The sequence below is a fragment of the Homalodisca vitripennis genome, chromosome 5, assembly GCF_021130785.1.
Source record: "Homalodisca vitripennis isolate AUS2020 chromosome 5, UT_GWSS_2.1, whole genome shotgun sequence".
In the NCBI taxonomy this organism is placed as follows: domain Eukaryota; kingdom Metazoa; phylum Arthropoda; class Insecta; order Hemiptera; family Cicadellidae; genus Homalodisca; species Homalodisca vitripennis.
The window spans coordinates 160,709,817-160,723,988 of record NC_060211.1 but is presented as its reverse complement, the minus strand read 5'-3'; positions in this window follow the sequence as shown (position 1 = coordinate 160,723,988).

Below are 14,172 nucleotides of genomic sequence, written 5' to 3'. Positions count from 1 at the left end.
TTAAACCAGTATTTCCGTACCAGTAACGTTTTTAAATACCTTATACTCTCAATTAGTATTTCAGTATTTGTAACGTTTTTATATACTGGAAGACTTTAAACCAGTATTTCCGTACCAGTAACGTTTTAAATACCTTATACTCTCAAATTAGTATTTCAGTATTTGTAACGTTTTTATATACTAGAAGACTTTAAATCAGTATTTCGTACCAGTAACGTTTTAAAATACCTTATACTCTCAATTAGTATTTCAGTATTTGTAACGTTTTATATACTGGAAGACTTTAAACCAGTATTTCCGTACCAGTAACGTTTTAAATACCTTATACTCTCAATTAGTATTTCAGTATTTGTAGCGTTTTATATACTAGAAGACTTTAAATCAGTATTTCCGTACCAGTAACGTTTTTTAAATACCTTATACTCTCAATTAGTATTTCATTATTTGTAACGTTTTATATACTGGAAGACTTTAAAACCAGTATTTTCCGTACCAGTAACGTTTTAAATACCTTATACTCTCAATTAGTATTTCAGTATTTGTAACGTTTTATATACTAGAAGACTTTAAATCAGTATTTCCGTACCAGTAACGTTTTAAATACCTTATACTCTCAATTAGTATTTCAGTATTTGTAACGTTTTATATACTAGAAGACTTTAAATCAGTATTTCCGTACCAGTAACGTTTTAAATACCTTATACTCTCAATTAGTATTTCAGTATTTGTAACGTTTTATATACTAGAAGACTTTAAATCAGTATTTCCGTGCTTGTGACGCTTAAAATACTGAGTATTTCCTCTAATAAACACACAGTTTTGTAAATGCTTGGATGTAATTAATATTATTCCAAATTACAACGCAATTATGTAAAAAATGTATGATACATAATTTATAATTAATAAAAAGTTTGTACTTTTTGAGATGTAATTAATAAATTGTACGATAAATGAATTGTTTCTTCGAATCGAGTCTAATGAGCTTTTATACTTAGTACTCTTTAAGGTTATGAAAATAAAATTCTATTTTATTAGTAATTTTAATTTTTGTTGTGCACTTTTGGTGTATTAATATAAAAGTAGTAAAAACATAAAATATCTAATCATCACTCAATGTATGGTGTAAAACGTTTCAGGAATATATCACTGACACCGGGGTTGGTAAGTGATTTACATTGTGAAATAGCAATATTTTCCAGTTGGAGTGTTACGATCAGGGTATTTATTTTGTAATTGTCATCCTCAGATCAGTAAATCAGTATCAGTATATTAATACAGTTTCGTGTTATGAAAAAATTAAATAAGCTCTCATTCGAAGTAAAAACATAAAATATCTAATCATCACTCAATTTATAATGTAAAAAGTTTAGTTTTTTAACATTATATTTATTACTTAGCAACTAATTCAGGAATATATCACTGACACCGGGGTTGGTAAGTGATTTACATTGTGAAATAGCAATATTTTCCAGTTGGAGCTTTACGATCAGGGTATTTATTTTGTAATTGTCATCCTCAGGTCAGTATTTCAGTATCAGTGAGGTTTATGAGTACTTCAGGACTATTAAAGTAATCAGTACAAAAAAAATATTTGTATCTTGTAACCAAATGGAGTACTAGATACAAAGTATCTATCATCAGCATTTTCGGTTCTCAGTAACCGTTACAGATACTGGAGAAAAGTAACCGTTACAAAGTACTGATTACTGAAATGCCGTCTCACGTCTAGACGGCCGCCTTGGCCATACTGTATTGAGTAGACCTATTCTTCCTTTTATCGTCGCTCCCCCTTCTTACCAGCCGCGGTTCCTCTCTAGCATCTAGTAGATCACATGGAATCTTAGTCGGTAGGTATTTATCTTCCACCATTGTGGTATTCCCATACTTGGAGAAGAATTGAAATTCCAAAGTATTTATCAACCTCTCCTTAAAACACAATGTGGTTAAGTTATTGGGTAGTCAAATACAGTATATATATCTTATATATATACAAATCTTGAGTCACGATGTATGTTGCCAATAAACTCCAAAACGACTGAACCAATTTCAATCAAATTTCACATGTATCCGTAATTTAGTCTAACTTAGAAGATAGGATAGTTATTATCTGAATTATTCGCTTATGTCGTGAATATAAACGAATAAAATGAAGAAAAGTTTTCAAAGCGCCTGCACATTATAACCTGCAATTACGAGATAGATACGTATATTAAACAGTGAAACACTATTTGAAGGCGCTAAGTTATGATGTATAATTGTCTAAACTAAATTTTTGGTTGAACTTAAAGGTTGAGTGGTAGACCACTTTGTAATAAAATACATTATGCATGTACAATACATTTTTGACATATTTTCTTGATCGTGACATCAAGGTAAAATCTACATCGGGGTTGGAAATATAATTTACTTCAACCAGAAATGCTCATACGCGGGCAAAACTTACGAAAAGCGTGCGAAGCCGCGGGAAACAGCTAGTATATATATACTATACTATACTATAATATATATATATATATATATATATATATATATATATATATATATATATATATATAGTGATATTTGAAGTGTTGATTAATATCGATTTTTATGTATCAGGATGCGATTATCTACGGGCAGACAGTGACAACTACATTAGCTCCAACTACATCAACTACAGAGAAATACAACGGAACTGTGAACTGTAAGGAGGTCTGTAAGGACAGCAACAGCAGCAGCGACTATGGCTGGTTCTACGATTACTTCCTCGACAGCAGTGAAGAATGCGAGTACAAGTGTAACATTACTGTGACGTCACCTTAATAATGTATTCTTAATTTGTTTGCTCTTTAGTACCAAATACTGATTTTGTGAAATACTCCATCTTTATGTTGACGAATAATATAACTACTTTTATACTGTTATTAACTTTACCTTTATTAAATCTGAACTTAACTTTGATTAAGGATATTAATTTTAATAATATTATACATTAGATACTATTTCCAGTAAAATGTAACGTTTTTGGGAAATCAAGATTGGAAAGAGAATTTGGTTGTATAATTTACCAAGCAAATAACCAACCTATCAGACAAGGCACTAAGTAACTGTGCAAGTGTCTGAAAACCCGAAGAAGTCGGTAAATAGCTTCTGCCTGCAAAATCTGAAAATGCTATTTTCTTCTCTACTTTCACGATTGCAGGGTTGTCATTTGTTACACAGTTGCCTGGTAAATAGTGGGAAAAGGAAAAGGCACAGCGCCAAGAACATAGATATCAATTCAATTCAATTCAATCCAAAACCAATTAAAAAACCGGTTGGTTTTCAAATTATTTAATTTTTAATATTTAAAATGGCCGCCATAAGATAAATATTTTTTTACAACTTATGTTCATGTTTATAATATTTATGCCAAGTTTCAACAAAATCGGTAAACCCGTATTAATAATAAAATTAATTGTATGTAAAAAACAAAATGGCCGATCTAAGGTAAACGAAGCAAGATAGGACTATACATTATATAACATTTTTCGTTCAGTTTGACCTCCTGAACAATTTGGTGAAGTTTGATCCTGTAATTTTGGAACACCCTGTATACTATAGTAGTTTTCAAGTATGATTAAAACATTAACATTACTTAAAATATAGGAAAAAAGTACCCACATAGGCAAGCCTGTGCGTGGGCACGAGTCGTTGAAAAGATAGGTCGACCCACATTCCCGACCATATATGATATGATTACATATTGTGCAAAAAGTATTCTAATCACATAACTTAAGGCAACGTTGGGTAGGGTTGATTCAACAAGAACGTTAAGTTCAGCTCCAGTTCACCTTCATCTTAGAGCAGCGTCTGAAGTCTAACGCTGTGTCAGGTTTGACTCCTGGAATCTGGAATCAACATCCATCTGAAGAGATCACAAACAGTCGGTGACGAAGAAGCTCAAAACTATCTACATCGTTTTGACATCAGAGACACCTGGACTACAAACAAATGTAAGACGAGGTGGTGTTCAGGTGGATGTTGATTCCAGGAGTCAAATCTGTCACAGCGTTAGACTTCAGACGCTGCACTAAGAGGAGCTGAACTTAACATTCTTATTAACATTCTAAATACCCAAACTGGATCATAAAATGTATCGCAAATGAAAGTTGTCCAAAACTTTTGTTTTCGTTGTTAATATTACTTAGCATTGAATCAAAGCATCATAAGTATTGAATTATTTTATGATAATGTTGTAATAAAATACTGTAAGACATCGGAAAGAAAGTTGCAAGTTCCCTGAGCAATCGGTATTAGATTAGTGAAATTTCATTTACTAAAGATTGCACCTTCTGTTTAAATTCCAATAACTAGCAGGACTGTTTTAATATATTATTACTGTAATTTTCACAGTTCTTATACTGCGTGTTTCACCACATGTCACCAAATGATAGTAGACAAAAAAAAAGAACAATGTTCACACGAGCAGTAAGAAGTGTCTCATCTCATTTCTGTTATTACCTGTCTATCCATAATTATGTTCTTTCTATATTTAAATTGTAAAAACTCAAAAACGGTGATTTAAATTGAAAAAACTCAAAAACGGTGAATGCGAATAACTCAGAACGGTACGTTCAGGTTATCAAAGATAAATTGAAAATACAATGTCACGTTCAGTTTTAAAATGGTAACATTTGAGTTTGAAAAATTCAACTTCTTGACTAAATCTGAATCTTGCAAACAGTTTTTCAAAGTAAACGTTATTAATGACAAATCCAATGATGTCCTATTCGTGAAAATGAAACTAAAATATAAATAATATAGTGCTGATACAAATATTGGTCTTACATCCTTAATAGCTTAATGTAGTTTATACATAATTAAACATGAACAACAGTGGTTTCAAATAAAATAGAAAATATTTATGAACAAAGAAATAAATATTAGATGGGTTACATGACTGAACATATGATCTTAAATATTACAATTTATTGGTACACACTACACATATGTTAAGATATACAGAGATATTGGACACAATGAAATCTCTGAAACGATATGATTAACTCTGAAAGAGTTCTAAATAATAAAATAAATAAATAAATGAATAATTGAATTTATTTCCCATAAGTACCCATACAATATTGGAAAAAAGCGAGAAATTAATCTGGCCACTTTATCCAGTAGCGTGACCAGTTGAAACTATACAAAATATAAAATACATTAACATAGTATATCATAATAATAATGATAATGTATAATGTTTTGCAGTTGGTGTATTTTTGTTACATAGTGAATTTATCATATGATGAGACACTTATAATTTGAATGTATATTTTCGTGGTGAATAGTAAGAAATATGTCGCCATCTCCATCAAGAAACAAATAGAAAGAAGAATGTGTCACAAGTGGACCCACAAGTGATGTGAGACAGCATCACAATGGACAAACAGTAGGAGTAGGGACAATGAAACGATATGTCTCCTGAGATTATTTGCTGCTGGACACATACATTTTCTAGCTAGTTCTCCCGCAGAGGTAATTCCTTTTTTAAATACCCTTCTGTAAAAACGCTTTTAAGTACATACCATACATTTTACCTACATTTGAACACTAGAAATTCATTTGATATTTATCAATACCGTACCCTGTGTATCATAAAATGTTAAATCTAATTAATTTGAAATTAAAAAGTCTAGTAGTTAACTAAGAATAATATAAAAATTGGGTTTTAATTTATAATACATTCTAGCAACTTACCTAATAAAGGTAATGACGATTTGTGGTAAGAATATCAATATATAAATTTCGCGTTTATTTGCAAAATTATTTCAGACATATTGTGTTATTTTTTCTGGAATAATTATAAAAATTACGTTTTCCGTAACAAACGTCACTAAGATTGCATGCAGTATGTTCAAGTTTATACCTTATAATTTATTGAGCTACATTTATTACTATGTTACACATTAATATATTATTGTACTAAATTTATTTACAAACTAATTTATTTTGCGATCTTTTGACGTCATAGTTACCATTAAGACAAATGTAAAAATATCTAAATCAGATAGAGTCAAAAGCGCCATTATTACACTCAATACTTTTTATATATAAATAAAGCTTCATGCAAGAAAATTTCGAGTATATAGGTGAATATTTTCAAACATATATTGTGTAAACAGACAGACAGAAATGTAAAAATACAAACAGACTGAAATGAAATTTTTCAGCCCCTTAACGCTCAACTAATAAGTTATTCGTAAACACCAGATTTTTAGAAGTTTGCTCTTGACATGTAGACTATTAAGTACAAATACATAAGAACTCAACTAATAAGTTATTCGTAAACACCAGATTGTTAGAAGTTTGCTCTTGATATGTAGACTATTAAGTACAAATACATAAGAACTCAACTAATAAGTTATTGTAAACACCAGATTTTTAGAAGTTTGCTCTTGATATGTAGACTATTAAGTACAAATACATAAGAACTCAACTAATAAGTTATTGTAAACACCAGATTTTTAGAAGTTTGCTCTTGATATGTAGACTATTAAGTACAAATACATAAGAACTCAACTAATAAGTTATTCGTAAACACCAGATTGTTAGAAGTTTGCTCTTGATTTGTAGACTATTAAGTACAAATACATAAGAACTCAACTAATAAGTTATCGTAAACACCAGATTTTTAGAAGTTTGCTCTTGATATGTAGACTATTAAGTACAAATACATAAGAACTCAACTAATAAGTTATTGTAAACACCAGATTTTTAGAAGTTTGCTCTTGATATGTAGACTATTAAGTACAAATACATAAGAACTCAACTAATAAGTTATTGTAAACACCAGATTTTTAGAAGTTTGCTCTTGATATGTAGACTATTAAGTACAAATACATAAGAACTCAACTAATAAGTTATTCGTAAACACCAGATTGTTAGAAGTTTGCTCTTGATTTGTAGACTATTAAGTACAAATACATAAGAACTCAACTAATAAGTTATCGTAAACACCAGATTTTTAGAAGTTTGCTCTTGATATGTAGACTATTAAGTACAAATACATAAGAACTCAACTAATAAGTTATTGTAAACACCAGATTTTTAGAAGTTTGCTCTTGATATGTAGACTATTAAGTACAAATACATAAGAACTCAACTAATAAGTTATTCGTAAACACCAGATTTTTAGAAATTTGCTTCTGATATGTAGACTATTAAGTACAAATACATAAGAACTCAACTAATAAGTTATTCGTAAATACCAGATTTTTAGAAGTTTCCTCTTGATATGTAGGCTATTAAGTACAAATACATAAGAAATAATATACGTTATTAGAATTAAAACTGTTAAAAATCAAAAAAGGACATTTTAAAATCAGCATATTAAAATGGATTTAATTAGTACTACTTAAATTAGATACACGTAAACATCCTTATTTTTCTTTTTTTGAAGTTTATTTTTGACGATGGAACGATTGAGAAGGAAGCAGGATTTTTTAGGGCATTTGCCATCGTTAAGTGAAAAAATTAGTAACACTATGTTTCGAGATCTTCAATCTGATCTCTTCTTCAGGTAAATAACTAACCTAACACATAATTACAAACTAGGTTAAAATAAACAAATCATACCAGAGCGTTGTGACACGCCTAAGTCAGGAATCACAACCACCATGTTGTGAGTCAACTTCACTAACTCTAAAACATACACTTAATAGAAAAGCTAAACACAACACTAATCATTAAAACTGAACTACAGAATACAGGTCACAATAGTCTGCATTCGTCGACCAACCACCTACGTCATCCTTATATTACTGAAAGTTCTGGATTTATTCATATTTGAGTAAAATAATCCAGTAAAAGATAAGGTAGGCTTGAGAAGACTGAAGGATGAGTTCATGAATAAAAGAATGATATGATGTGAGACGTAAATCCTCCAGTTCACCTCTGAGAGTGTTTCTTGCTGTCACAACATTTTGAGCCTTGAACTGTCAATTGTCACTTTCTTTACAGTTGCTTTAGTAAGCAGACAAATTATTTTTTCTGTCACTGCAATACTATTTCAACGATTACTAAAGCTAATAATTGAGCAAATAACTAAAGCAGTTTTGTAACAGAACTATAAAATAATAACAGTCTTGTCGAATTTCTAAATCCACCGTTTTATAACAAAACATTACTTCGTGTTAACTATAACAATTACATAGAAAATGTTATATAATAATGAAATGTGTAATAATTGATTATTTAGAAACTAGTTATGGACAGAATGTAAATGTAAAACTCTTGCAAACTATTCAGTCTTAATTTATAATTTTATTGACCTTCACTAGGTTAAGATTATATGAAGATCTAGGACACAGTGATATTTATTTTAATTGTTAAATTAAAATTCTCTGCGTGGGATTTTATCAGTTTTTTGTGTTATTAGTTCCATGTTTAAATTTATGGTTGAAAAGCTCACTGAAATCATTGTACTATACAACATCGTTTTGTGTTAAATAAATTATTGTATCTTATTTAATATTTGTAATATAATAAAACACGTTATACCGTAATTCATAGTGTAGTACTCCAGGAACATTAATCCTCCAGACAACCACGTAACTTGGCAAACAGTTGTGATTTAGAATTAATTTAATATATGTGTTATTTCAGCCTTTTAGATATTTCTGTTTAGTTTATTAAGAGAAACTTACATTATGTTTTTAATTGCAATTACATTGAGTTTTTTTACAACATACAAGTAAAAAAATTAAGGACAACAAGACATGCACTGGTAGCCACAATAATAACGCATGTCTGATCCACAGAACTTCCATATGAGGGAGAGGGTGGATGGGTACTCACAATAACAACGCATGTCTGATCCACATAACTTCCATATGAGGGAGAGGGTGGATGGGTACTCACAATAACAACGCATGTCTGATCCACAGAACTTCTATATGAGGGAGAGGGTGGATGGGTACTCACAATAACAACGCATGTCTGATCCACCGAACCTCCATATGTAGGAGAGGGTGGATGGGTACTCACAATAACAACGCATGTCTGATCCACAGAACCTCCATATGAGGGAGAGAGTGGATGGGTACTCACAATAACAACGCATGTCTGATCCACAGAACTTCCATATGAGGTAGAGGGTGGATGGGTACTCACAATAACAACGTACGTCTGATCCACAGAACTTCCATATGAGGGAGAGGGTGGATGGGTACTCACAATAACAACGTACGTCTGATCCACAGAACTTCCATATGAGGGAGAGGGTGGATGGGTACTCACAATAACAACGTATGTCTGATCCACAGAACTTCCATATGAGGGAGAGGGTGGATTGGTACTCACAATAAAAACGCATGTCTGATCCACAGAACTTCCATATGAGGGAGAGGGTGGATGGGTACTCACAATAACAACGCATGTCTGATCCACAGAACTTCCATATGAGGGAGAGGGTGGATGGGTACTCACAATAACAACGCATGTCTGATCCACATAACTTCCATATGAGGGAGAGGGTGGATGGGTACTCACAATAACAACGTATGTCTGATCCACAGAACTTCCATATGAGGGAGAGGGTGGATGGGTACTCACAATAACAACGCATGTCTGATCCACAGAACTTCCATATGAGGGAGAGGGTGGATGGGTACTCACAATAACAACGCATGTCTGATCCACAGAACTTCCATATGAGGGAGAGGGTGGATGGGTACTCACAATAACAACGCATGTCTGATCCACAGAACTTCCATATGAGGGAGAGGGTGGATGGGTACTCACAATAACAATGCATTTCTGATCCACAGAACTTCCATATGAGGGAGAGGGTGGATGGGTACTCACAATAACAACGCATGTCTGATCCACAGAACTTCCATATGAGGGAGAGGGTGGATGGGTACTCACAATAACAACGCATGTCTGATCCACCGAACCTCCATATGTAGGAGAGGTGGATGGGTACTCACAATAACAACGCATGTCTGATCCACAGAACCTCCATATGAGGGAGAGGGTGGATGGGTACTCACAATAACAATGCATGTCTGATCCACAGAACTTCCATATGAGGGAGAGGGTGGATGGGTACTCACAATAACAACGCATGTCTGATCCACAGAACTTCCATATGAGGGAGAGGGTGGATGGGTACTCACAATAAAAACATACGTCTGATCCACAGAACTTCCATATGAGGGAGAGGGTGGATGGGTACTCACAATAACAACGTACGTCTGATCCACAGAACTTCCATATGAGGGAGAGGGTGGATGGGTACTCACAATAACAACGTACGTCTGATCCACAGAACTTCCATATGAGGGAGAGGGTGGATGGGTACTCACAATAACAACGTACGTCTGATCCACAGAACTTCCATATGAGGGAGAGGGTGGATGGGTACTCACAATAACAACGCATGTCTGATCCACAGAACTTCCATATGAGGAAGAGGGTGGATGGGTACTCACAATAACAATGCATTTCTGATCCACAGAACTTCCATATGAGGGAGAGGGTGGATGGGTACTCACAATAACAATGCATTTCTGATCCACAGAACTTCCATATGAGGGAGAGGGTGGATGGGTACTCACAATAACAACGCATGTCTGATCCACAGAACCTCCATATGAGGGAGAGGGTGGATGGGTACTCACAATAACAATGCATTTCTGATCCACAGAACCTCCATATGAGGGAGAGGGTGGATGGGTACTCACAATAACAACGCATGTCTGATCCACAGAACTTCCATATGTGGGAGAGGGTGGATGGGTACTCACAATAACAACGCATGTCTGATCCACAGAACTTCCATATGAGGGAGAAGGTGGATGGGTACTCACAATAACAACGCATGTCTGATCCACAGAACTTCCATATGAGGGAGAGGGTGGATGGGTACTCACAATAACAACGTAGGTCTGATCCACAGAACTTCCATATGAGGGAGAGGGTGGATGGGTACTCACAATAACAACGTACGTCTGATCCACAGAACTTCCATATGAGGGAGAGGGTGGATGGGTACTCACAATAACAACACATGTCTGATCCACAGAACTTCCATATGAGGGAGAGGGTGGATGGGTACTCACAATAACAATGCATTTCTGATCCACAGAACTTCCATATGAGGGAGAGGGTGGATGGGTACTCACAATAACAACGCATGTCTGATCCACCGAACCTCCATATGTAGGAGAGGTGGATGGGTACGCAGAATATACAACCTATAAATGTAGCTAGGAAGTACCTCTAGAGAGAAAAGTGAAATCAGAGAGAAAACAAGAATCGAATCCACTCGTGATTTTCTCTTATAAAAAAACATTGCTATATGGGTATATTCTTATTGACGATGTGACCTTTGTTTTTTCGGCAAATGATTCAATAATTTTAGCATTTCATGTATCGGTGATTTAAAGCTAGCAAAACACAATAAAAAAGAAGTAATATAATTTTACAAAAATAAAATTTCTGATGCTTCCATAAATTATTTTTTTTAACCTCTAATGGATAATTTATAAAGTAGTGTTAGGATAATAATCACACTTTTCATGTAATATAAAAGAAAATATACGATAGTCGGAAAAATCACTTGTAAATTCAGTGAATTTATTTATCCATCTATTCAATTTAAATAAACATTTAAAAAATTTTCTTTTAAATTAACTAACAAAATTAAATAATTAATTACTGTAATGAGTTATTATATTAAAGGCGCAATTTAAAATATGAAACTATTTAAATGCATTGTATAATTCATAATCAGTTTAATTAACATGTGATTGTGTTTGTGTTTCTTATAGTTTGTAATAACATTTATATAATTCCTCCTTTATCTTGAAAATTCTTTTCAGATGAATTGTAGAGAATCTTATTACACACATTGCGCTATTCTTCTGATTTTTGTTGAAGGTTTATGTAGTAAGTATATTCACTGTTGCTTCAGGGTAGGAGTACGCTACACCACGTGTCGTTTAAGAGGTTTCTCCTAGGTTGCATCAAAGGTTTCATTTCATTCTTGAGATATTGACAGACAATCACCATGAAAAGAAAGTTTTATGCCACTGACATCGGCGGGCAAATGAAAGATTGCACCAGGCTTCTATGGCGCCTAGCGAAATGCCACGAATGCCACAGAAATATCACAGACTTTTTTCCTTAACTAAATTTGTTACTTCTGTATGTCACTATTCTGGTATACTCTAGTTGTAATCATGGTATTTCATATGATAAAAACGTCAAACGTTTCAGTAACGCCCAGCCAAATCGCGTGGAGTGGCATATACCATCATCAAACTCTGTGTTACTTCTATAGAAATGAAGCCCATTCAAAGTTTTAAGTCTATAAATAGTGTCTATATTTTCGTTCTTGAGATATCCTTTGGAGAGTCACACAAATATACAGGCAGGATTTAAAATTTTCCAGCTCTTTGCGTGCTGGACTTCTATAACGCTCAGTCAATTAGTTATGCAAATAGTAAAACGTGGTTTCCATAGTTTATGTGAGTAGTTATAATATATCTAAGATAGTTTTATGAGCAATAGATTATTTTGAATGTCGTATCGGTTGATAGGACAGTCAACTTGTGAAAAATATACCCACTAGACACAACTATGACGTACATCTATAAACAAGTTAAGAATTCACTGATAGGTAGAATAGCCCTCGTCGTTAAGATACCAGTGGCAAAAATATTAAGATACAAATTATAAACCTTTCAACACTTGTTCCATGTTATGTGAAGAACAAGCACAGCTGTTTGTATAAACACCAGGCTGTCGTGACCGCAATAATTCTAAAATGCTGATGAACTTTAAAGGTAACTACATGAGGTTAGAGTGGTAGCTTTTGTCGGAGAATGTTGTTTTTATGGGTAGTCGTAAACCTAGAAAACCCAACCTTACTAGCCTGGCCACTATAGTCACTTAGCGATACAGTTTACTGCACTAATTCATGCCACATTTACTGCACTTAGAGATACACTGTCGACCAGATTTGATGGACACGGGAATAGTCTTAGCTAAATGGGATGTCCTTCTACCTTTTTAAAGAAACATGATTTGTAAAATGTCTTTGTAAAATTAAAAAATATAATTTTAAAATTATGCTATCCGAAGAGATCTTCAAAAACGGCTGGCTTGCAACGTGTAACGCCACATTTTAATTGAAAAACCTTATAAATGCTATATAACGCCTTAAATAGTAGAGATAACAGTTATTGTTAATTCTATAAAGAAATTTTACAGAATTTTTAATTCTTATCACTACTGGGTATACTAAAATTGTCATAAAATAGTGGCCTATTATTTCATTTCACGGCTTAGGTAGCATTTTTTAACTTTTATAGACATTATTATTTAATTATTTCAAATGTATAGCATAAATTTAGAAATAAAAGCATTTCGCTTACAATAATATCGCAGATATTCTAAAATATTCCTTTGAACTTAAATCATGGGTCTTAATTGCTGAGGTGTACATGAAATCCCAACTAATAGGTTTTATTTTAAGACAATTCCACAGAAAATAACTCCTAATTATAACATTGTTACTGCATAAGATTTGAAACACATTTATCTTTCCTCATTTTTATAGTGTTTTACAGTTTAATTTAATTTATACTCCAACATGAGGTTTAGAGGTTAAGTGGTAGAGAGGACTTTTAAGTCCTAACTTCGCCTCTGCAAATAAAGCCATTTTTTCATTTCATTTCATTTCATTTCAACATGTGTAAACCACCAATTTATGATTTAAAGTCAAATTTTATAGCACAGCACATAAAAATCAATTAATTTTTTTGGTTACGATCGCGATGGTTCACTTCGTAACAGAAATAAGTGTTTTAATTGAATTGCCGTAATTGTTTGAATAAGGTTTTAATTTAGCCTACTTTTCCCAATACAGGGGTATTATACTACTGGCCCCTCTATCCCATTTATAGACGACAGTAGATCAGATATAAGATTATCTCTATTCCACGGCTTGTCGGCTTGTGTAATGGATTAAGCAGCCTGAGAACAAAACCACGGCTAGAATATCCGTGGTTCGGTATTTACGGGAAATACTAGTTCAGACAGGTTTTCATGGGTTAATTATAAGACTGAAATTTTACAGGAATACTCGTACAGGCTTCATTGTAACTGATTGTTGGGTTAATTAAGACTGATATATTACGG